General features: G+C 42.3%; 2 long non-coding RNA genes and 1 pseudogene across 2 annotated transcripts; all 3 read left to right on the forward strand.

Annotated features, from left to right (window-relative positions):
- Positions 1–4197: 4197 nt before the first annotated feature.
- Positions 4198–4968, forward strand: LOC116366300 (uncharacterized). The gene is made up of 3 exons (XR_004208255.1): positions 4198–4437; positions 4723–4791; positions 4918–4968. It is a non-coding gene; the product is annotated as an uncharacterized LOC116366300 (long non-coding RNA).
- Positions 4969–5165: 197 nt separating this feature from the next.
- On the forward strand, positions 5166–6651 carry LOC116366301 (uncharacterized). The gene is made up of 3 exons (XR_004208256.1): positions 5166–5666; positions 5853–6048; positions 6349–6651. It is a non-coding gene; the product is annotated as an uncharacterized LOC116366301 (long non-coding RNA).
- Positions 6652–6815: 164 nt separating this feature from the next.
- On the forward strand, positions 6816–9132 carry LOC116366305 (zinc metalloproteinase nas-15-like; annotated as a pseudogene).
- Positions 9133–9541: the final 409 nt, after the last annotated feature.

The following is a 9541-nucleotide window of genomic DNA, read 5'->3' on the forward strand; positions in this document are numbered from 1 at the left end:
TTGAGGCAGCTTATGGTAGAGAAATGAACATTCAATTCTCTAGCAACTGCTCTGGTGGGCCTTCCTGCAGTCAGCATGCCAATTGCACACTCAACTTGAGACATATGTTCCTTTTAGTGGCTTTTTATTGTCCCCAGCATAAGGTGCACCTTTGTAATGACCATGCTATTTAAGTTTCTTGATATGCTATACCTGTCAGGTGGAAGGATGATCTTGGCAAAGGAGAAATCCTCATTAACAGCAATGTAAACATGTGTGCACAAAAGATGGCAAAGTACTTAAGTAAAAATAATTAAAAGTAGTACTAAAGTCATTTTTTGGGGGTATCTGTACTTTACTATTTATATTTTTGACAGTTGACTTTTCCTCCACTACATTTCTAAAGAAAATATGTACTTTTTACACCCGTACAATTTCCCTGACACCAAAAAGTACTTGTTATTTAGAATGTTCATGCAGGAAAGCATTATGGTCCGATTCAAGCGCCTATCAATATGTATATTGTCATAAGTTGTCATACTTTATTTTTTATTTCACCTTTATTTAACCAGGTAGGCTTGTTGAGAACAAGTTCTCCTTTGCAAATGCGACCTGGCCAAGATAAAGCATAGCAGTGTGAACAGACAACACAGAGTTACACATGGAGTAAACAATTAACAAGACATAACACAATAGACAAAAAAGGGAGTCTATATACATTGTGTGCAAAAGGCATGAGGAGGTAGGCGAATAATTACAATTTAGCAGATTAACACTGGAGTGATAAATGATTAGATGGTCATGTGCAGGTAGAGATACTGGTGTGAAAAAGAGCAGAAAAGTAAATAAAAACAGTATGGGGATGAGGTAGGTAAATTGGGTGGGCTATTTACCGATGGACTATGTACAGCTGCAGCGATCGATTACCTGCTCAGATAGCAGATGTTTAAAGTTGGTGAGGGAGATAAATGTCTCCAACTTCAACGATTTTTGCAATTCGTTCCAGTCACAGGTGTCGTGGAAATGTCCTCTATTTACCAAATCATGGGAGCAAACCACACACACACGTCAGAGTTAGTTATAAAAGTCCATCTTTAATTATATGAGCTCTTATCACAATCCTGTGACTCTCAGATAAATTCAGAGTCTCTCCAATGAATTCTCTGAGAGCCCCCTAAACAATGCAACTGAGTTCCTTTAATAGCAAAGACACACATAGTCAGACAGCATAGACTAAATTAATCGTTCAGCTTTGTCTCCTTTCCCAAACCTCAGAACCTTAAACCAAATCCTCCATATCAACAGGCATATATCAAATTGTCATTTAGATACAACCAACTCAAAATACAACCTCCTGGACAAACTCACGGAGAGGAGGGTGAGGCTCTAGGTTAAGATAGAAACAACATAAAAGGGAGCATAGAATGATTCCAGACACTGCAACCCTTCTTTCTCCACTGGGAAAAAGGTAGGGAGTGAAAGATATGTTTACACATGATGACACTTTGACCTCTCCCCTCTCAGCGGCCCATGAAACTTAGTTTTGACATAGAACAGATAACTGCAACCTCACCACAGAATTACACAAAAATACCATTCTGATGAGAAGTAACTTACACACATTAGATGAATATTAAACATCTTACAAATGTTACCAACAAATTCTGATCCTTCCACGACACAGGCAGCAGAGAACTGGAAGGAAAGGCGGCCAAATGGGGTGTTGGCTTTAGGGATGATCAGTGAGATACACCTGCTGGAGCGCGTGCTACGGGTGGGTGTTGCCATCGTGACCAGTGAACTGAGATAAGGTGGAGCTTTACCTAGCATGGACTTGTTGATGACCTGGAGCCAGTGGGTCTGGCGACGAATATGTAGCGAGGGCCAGCCGACTAGAGCATACAGGTCGCAGTGGTGGGTGGTATAAGGTGTTTTAGTAACAAAGCGGATGGCACTGTGATAAACTGCATCCAGTTTGCTGAGTAGAGTATTGGAAGTCATTTTGTAGATGACATCGCCGAAGTCGAGGATCGGTAGGATAGTCAGTTTTACTAGGGTAAGTGTTGGCGGCGTGATTGAAGGAGGCTTTGTTGCGAAATAGAAAGCCGATTCTAGATTTGATTTTGGATTGGAGATGTTTGATATGTATATGTATACATAATTTAGTCATTATTCATAAAAATCCCTTAACATATCCACCCTATGACTAAATCTTATACATCCAATCACACTTCTATTTGTATTAGAATATTATAAAGCACACATCTATTTTTATTAGAAATATTACTTGTTATCCAAATACAACCTAATAGAAACCAATATATGCATTTACACTGGCTGCTCTAGGCCTACATCAGAATCATAACTCTTCTGGTCGCAGTGGTGGGTAGTATATGGGGCTTTGGTGACAAACTGTATGGCACTGTGATAGACTGCATCCAATTTGTTGAGTAGAGTGTTGGAGGCTATTTTAAAGATGACATCGCCGAAGTCGAGGATCGGTAGGATGGTCAGTTTTACGAGGGTATGTTTGGCAGCATGAGTGAAGGACGCTGTGTTGCGATATAGGAAGCCGATTCTAGATTTCATTTTGGATTGGAGATGCTTAATGTGAGTCTGGAAGGAGAGTTTACAGTCTAACCAGACACCTAGGTATTTGTAGTTGTCCACGTATTCTAAGTCAGAGCCATCCAGAGTAGTGATGCTGGACGGGCGGGCAGGTTCCGGGGGGTGACCGATTGAATAGCATGCATTTAGTTTTACTTGCATTTGAGAGCAGTTGGAGGCCACGGAAGGAGAGTTGTATGGCATTGAAGCTCATCTGGAGGTTAGTTAACACAGTGTCCAAAGAGGGGCCAGAAGTATACAGAATGGTGTCGTCTGTGTCGAGGTGGATCAGAGAATCACCAGCAGCAAGAGCGACATCATTGATGTATACAGAGAAGAGAGTCGGCCCGAGAATTGAACCCTGTGGCACCCCCATAGAGACTGCCAGAGGTCCGGATAACAGGCCCTCCGATTTGACACACTGAACTCTATCAGAGAAGTAGTTGGTAAACCAGGCGAGCCAATCATTTGAGAAACCAAGGCTGTCGAGTCTGCCAACAAGAATGTGGTGATTGACAGAGTCGAAAGCCTTGGCCAGGTCAATGAATACGGCTGCACAGTAATGTCTCTTATCTATGGCGGTTATGATATAATTTAGGACCTTGAGCGTGGCTGTGGTGCACCCATGACCAGCTCTGAAACCAGATTGCATAGCGGAGAAGGTACGGTGGGATTCGATATGGTCGGTAATCTGTTTGTTAACTTGGCTTTCGAAGACCTTAGAAAGACAGGGTAGGATAGATATAGGTCTGTAGCAGTTTGGGTCTACAGTGTCACCCCCTTTGAAGAGGGGGATGACTGCGGCAGCATTCCAATCTTTGGGAATCTCAGACGATACGAAAGAGAGGTTTAACAGGCTAGTAATAGGGGTTGCAACAGTTTCGGAAGATCATTTTAAAAAGCGAGGGTCCAGATTGTCTAGCCCGGCTGATTTGTAGGGGTCCAGATTTTGCAGCTTTTTCAGAACATCAGCTATCTGGATTTGGGTGAAGGAGGGCTTGGGCGTGTTTCTGTTGAGGGTGCCGGGTAGTTGACCGGGGTAGGGGTAGCCAGGTGGAAAGCATGGCCAGCCGTAGAGGAATGCTTATTGAAATTCTCAATTATAGTGGATTTATCGGTGGTAACAGTGTTTCCTAGCCTCAGAGCAGTGGGCAGGTGGGAGGAGGTGCTCTTATTCTCCATGGACTTTACAGTGTCCCAGATCTGAGTGCACCCTGTCAGTCCATAAATACATATTTAAAAACATGTGGCCTTATAAGGAATTTGATGTATAACATTTACTTTTGACCTCTGGCAGTCTCTATGGGGGTGCCACAGGGTTCAATTTTCCACCACTGTACTTAAGTACATTTAAAACCAGATACTTTTAGACTTTTACTCAAGTAGTGTTTCACTGGGTTACTGTTACTTGAGTCTATTAAAGTATCTTTACTTTGACTGAAGAATGACTATTGCGTACTTTTTCCAGCACTGCGTGTTTAACTACAACCAGTTCGCATGTCTGACATTTCAGAGTTTCCTAGTTCCGAGTAGCACTTGAACACGGCATATCACTGCCACCTTTTTACTGTTTAACAGCGAGGCACATTCTTCTTCTTCCTTAGGTCGAAATGGCAGGAAAATGAGTCGAGAGACACTTAGCGCCATATGTTGTTGAGGTTGAGAACTTAAAAGCAAGTGACCACACCAGCACCTGTTACTTTGTGATTGCTGCCCCACCCACTCTTTGACTGGAAAGAGAGCAAGTGTGTGAATTTGTTTGTGCCGTTTCTTAGGTTCTCTTCTCCCAAATCCTGGGGGACGATCATCGTTGCAACATGGTTTGGCTTTTGATTCTCTGGGTTGTCCAAGGTAGGACCAGTAATTTTGTTGTTGTGACATCCTACTTTTGAGTGTTTTCCAATTGAGGTACTGTAGGCCAGGCCAATTTCACAGAGGCCAATTGGTTGACCATGTTATTATTATGTCACATGTAATATGTTTCCCTTGTGTGTTTCAGTGGGCAGTGTTCCCATAGCCAATTTCACAAATGCTACTACTTCAAATGCTACTTTCCCTGTTGTCTTCAAGTGTATGCCTTATCTATCAATAAACAATGATATATTATAAATGTAGTTCATTCACAATTCCCTTCAGGTTCTACTGCCTCGATGGGGCCACGTCGCAGACAAAATGATTGGTATAAAACACCTGAAACCAGAGAAGGTAACGTATTCAATAGATGAAGCGGGCAATCCTGGACCTCTATCATGAGGTCTGGACTTTAATGGTACTGGAGGTAGTGACTTGTAACCAGTACATGTTGTTTCAGACCCTCTCTCTCTGTTACAGAGGACTTACAGTTCGACCTTGCTATCATGGAGGGAGACATTCTGGTTTCGGTGAGTCTATGATCCCTGCTTTCTCTCCGGTCTCTTCTTTTAGGCTGATGAATCCGATTGATACCACCTTCTGGTATACACAGCCTGAAGCTAATGACTGCAAAATAATTCAAACCAGATTGTTGAATAGAAGTACATTTGAACTTGCTCTACCGGTTGGTTGTCCATGGTGTTGGTCCTTCAGATGGTCAAAATTTGAGACTCAAAATATCCACAGGAAAATACACAACGCCGGCATACTACTAAGTGATAGAAATTTCAACATCAGTACCGCCACTCTAAAAAGTTGTGTTAACAGTACTTTCCTGTGGATATTTTGACCATCTGAAGGATCAACACCACGGACCACCAGTAGAGTAAGTTTCAATGTCATTTTATTTAACATTCTGGCTTGTAAAGAGAACTGAAATGATTTTGCAATCATTAGCTTCAGTCTGTATACCAGAAGGTGGTAAGTGCCTTCCCGAAAGCATTCACACCCCTTGACCTATTTCACTTTTTTATTTGTGACCGCCTGAATTCAAAACGGATGAAATAAAAATTCTAACCCGTCTACACAAAATACCCCATAATGACAGTGGAAATATTTGCGTGATTATTGAAAATGAAATGCAAAAATATATGTCAACTATTCGCATCCCAGAGTCAATTCTTTGTAGAAGCACCTTAGGCAGTGATTACAGCTGTGAGTCTCTCTGGGTAAGTCTGAGCTTTCCACACCTGGGTTGTGCAACAGTTGCCCACTTAATTCTTCAATTATTTAAGCTGTCAAATTGGTTGTCCATTTTCAGGTCTTGCTGTAGATTTGTCAAAACTGTAACTCGGCCACTCTGGAACATTCTGTCTTGGTAAACGACTCCAGTGCAGATTTGCCCTTGTGTTTAGGTTATTGTTCTGCTGAAAGGTGAATTATTTTCCCAGTGTCTGGTGGAAAGCAGAAGATACCAGGATTTCCTCTAGGATCTTGCTTGTGTTTAGCTCATTCTGTCTTTTTTCGTTTTTATCCTGAAACTACCCCAGTCTGCAATGATAAGCATACCCATAACATGATGCAACCACCACTGCTTGACAATATGAAGAGGTACTCAATAATGTATTGGATTAGCCTCTCATTACACTCTGTATTCAAGACAAAAAGATAATTGCTTTGACATTTTTTGTACTATTACTTTAGTGCCTTGTTGCAAACAGGATGCATGTTTTGGAAATGTATTCTATACAGGCGTTTTTATGGTCTTAGGGCACAAATGTTTTCCTGGACTGTCAATTGACTAACTGTAGCCCGTCTGTTGCTCTGCACAATTCGTATCACCAATTTTCGACCATTGGCTGGATGTCCTTTGGGTGGTGGACCCTTCACACACACATGGGGGGAAACTAGGTGTGAAATACCCAGCAACGTTGCAATTCTTGACACACTCAAACTGGTGAGCCTGGCACCTACCATACCCTGTTCAAAGGTACTTCAATATTTTGTCCTGCCCATTCACCCTCTGAATGACATATATACATGATCCATGTCGCAAGGCTTAACAATCCTCCTTTAACCGGTCTCTTCATATACACTGATTGAACAGGTGACCTCTGTAAGGATCATAGCATTCACCTGGTCAGTCTGTCATGGAAAGTACACTGTGTATATCTTTCTACATACTTAGTGTGGTTTTAGTCATTTAAGTTTACTTTGAAATAGTTTTTACCATTTTAGAATTTTTAAAAATTCATAGGGGAAATGCTGAAATAACCATTTTAATTTGAGGCCTATACTCTAGCGACAGCTGGATTTTAAGACTAGGTGTTTTGTTCTACAGGAAGACCGATTAGCTGTGAAGTCACTTTGGCCGGAGAATGAAGGCGTCACTTCTATCCCCTACAAGATCAACGGTGATCTGGGTGAGTGTCGAATACAGTAGGAGAGATGAGCACTAACACTAGATTTCTAATACAGTGAGAATGATATGCATTGTCTCTGATCCCCCACAGTGGACAGAAAGGAGACTATGCTAGCAGCGTTCAAGATGATTTCAGACCAGACGTGTATCCTCCTTCCACGAATACACCAATGAGATTAACTACATAGAGTTAATCCCTGGGACAGGGTGAGTCCAAAATGGTCACATTAACACACTCTCCTTCCCAGCAGTTTACAGTTAACTCACAACCGCTCCTTCATTTTCCTTTATTTTTCTCCCTGTCATATCCACTCTTTCTCCCCCCCTTCTTTCACCTTTCTTCCCTTAACTCTAGCTGTGCGTCGTATGTAGGTTTTCAGGGCGGGGCCCAGCCTCTGTACTTCGGTAGTGCCTGTAATGTGGGGAACCTGTGTCATGAGCTGATGCATGCCCTGGGCCTGCACCACGAGCACACAACGGCCAGACCGTGACCAATACATCACCATACAGTGGGGACAACGTGGTCTCGGGTAACTCACACCAACACTAAACCACCTCACGGGCATTGTATGTGGACCAGGGGCAGGGCTGGTCAATTTGTCCCATGAAGAGCTGCAGTGTGCAGACATTTGTACCAGCCCAACACTAGCACACCTTGTTGAGCTTTTTGTAGTCTGGAGTGAAGACCGTATAGAATAACTATTGACATTAGGTGCTGCTAAAGCAGCAGCTGCTCTTCCTGGGGTCCAGACACCATGAAACCCTACATGACAGAAAAATAGACAGTACACAACAAGGACAGAACAACAGGTGTTCATATATTTATGCCTAAATGTTCCATTTATCATGTACTCATTACTGCAGCCATTAATTTCCCCATACATTGCAACCCTGTTCTCTACTGTTAAAATTGCTTTGTCTAAGCAGGTCCTGATAGCCTAATATCATAGTAACCTTGAATCCTGATATCCTAATCTCACAGCACCAGCTCTATAACCATCAGTGTTCTTCAGTTTGAAACCAATACTATGTATTTCATAGACTCATTTCCAATTATGTGGAATGTAACTGAATTCGTTAACTCCTGCGAATTTCCCCTGGTGTGAACGCAGCAACCTTGTTCGCTAAATTCCCCTTACATGAATAGCACCACATTGTCATCTACAGTTGCCACCCGTAATGGTATCCTGGGATAACATGTAAAGTCTTGAACTTGAAGGCCACCGCTATGGGTTTCCTTAGGTAAGATGCAATAGTCATGCCTGAATCGTGTAGAGTTTCCTCCTGCTAGAGGCTCAACTTAATGGTTTCCATCCGAACAACTTGTCTAGATTTCCACTTTCATTCCCCTATATCACAATCACACCCAGCAGTGTCCACCAGTCACGTCTGCCTCTTTTAACTTCCAGGAAAGAAGATAACTTTAAGGTGAAGGAAGGAGACACTCAGGATCTGCCCTATGACTACGACTCCATAATGCACTACGGAACGTCAGTCACACTCCTCTCCTCCTTATTCCCAATGAAGTCTCAATTTTCCTCTCGCCTTGTTTTTAAACTGCTAGCAATAAGTAAAGATGAGTTGTACAGTATCCAGCTCCAGTAACATTTTCTCTGTGTCCCAAATGGCTCCCTATTTAAGTCACTACTTTTGACCTGGGCTCTGGTCAAACTAGGTGCACTATATTGGGAATAGGGTGACATTGTGATGCAGTCCTTGTTAAAGTAGCATTTCCTCAAATCCCCATTGTTGGGTTTCTCCTGGCAGTTATTACTTCTCATCAAACCGGAACCCCACTATTGACTCCAAGAAGAGTGGAGTCCAGATTGGACAGAGAAATCACCTGAGCCCCCTGGACATAGCACGCCTTAACAAACTCTATCAATGTGGTAAAGACGTGTGCACACAGACAGGAAAATATCAGAATTGGGCTGCCTTTGTAAATGTAGTCATTATCACACTGTATTCTAACCATGTTCCTGTCCTGTCTTTCCCAGAATAACAATGCACAGTTTAGCATTTATTACACCATCGAAGAAGATTCCAACACCACTGCTGCCGACTGATTCCAACACACATGGCACTGACATCCTAACTTCTCTTCACAACAATGAATAAGTTGGACAAGTCCCTTAAAGCTTTCTGATGTATTATACGTGTGGCTGGCTGCAGGCAGTGGTTTTATTTCTCCTGTGTACTCTTGCTGCCTTGAATTAGGCCTATACCACTGCACTTGTCTTGGAAATAAATAAAATGACCTAGACTGAAAAGAATCCACTGTGTGATGTTGCTTGCAGTGTTCTATTTCATTCTAGAATGGACCTTCTCAGCTATGCTCATCATACGTCCAGGGTGGGATCAGAGAGGAAGTAGATCTAGTGTACCAGGAGAGACGACTTAAATTAATGGTGGTTTATACCTTGAACTTGGCCGACTAGCTAGGCAACAAATTATTTAAAACGATGACTCTAACTCAGGACTTAGACAGTAGGGCTCATAGATTGACCAAAATCTGAATGTTGCCCTCTAGGAGGGTGTACTACGAAACAGTTTGAGGAGTTGGCGGGGTAACTTTGGTGAGCTCAACTCAGGATAACGGTAGCATTAAAAGTGGCTCACCTTTTAGCAAGGAATATATTTGTTTTTTTAACTTGGCAAGTGAGTTAAGAATAAATTCTTATT

This window comes from Oncorhynchus kisutch, unplaced genomic scaffold (assembly GCF_002021735.2).
Source record: "Oncorhynchus kisutch isolate 150728-3 unplaced genomic scaffold, Okis_V2 scaffold1424, whole genome shotgun sequence".
Taxonomy (NCBI): Eukaryota; Metazoa; Chordata; class Actinopteri; order Salmoniformes; family Salmonidae; genus Oncorhynchus; species Oncorhynchus kisutch.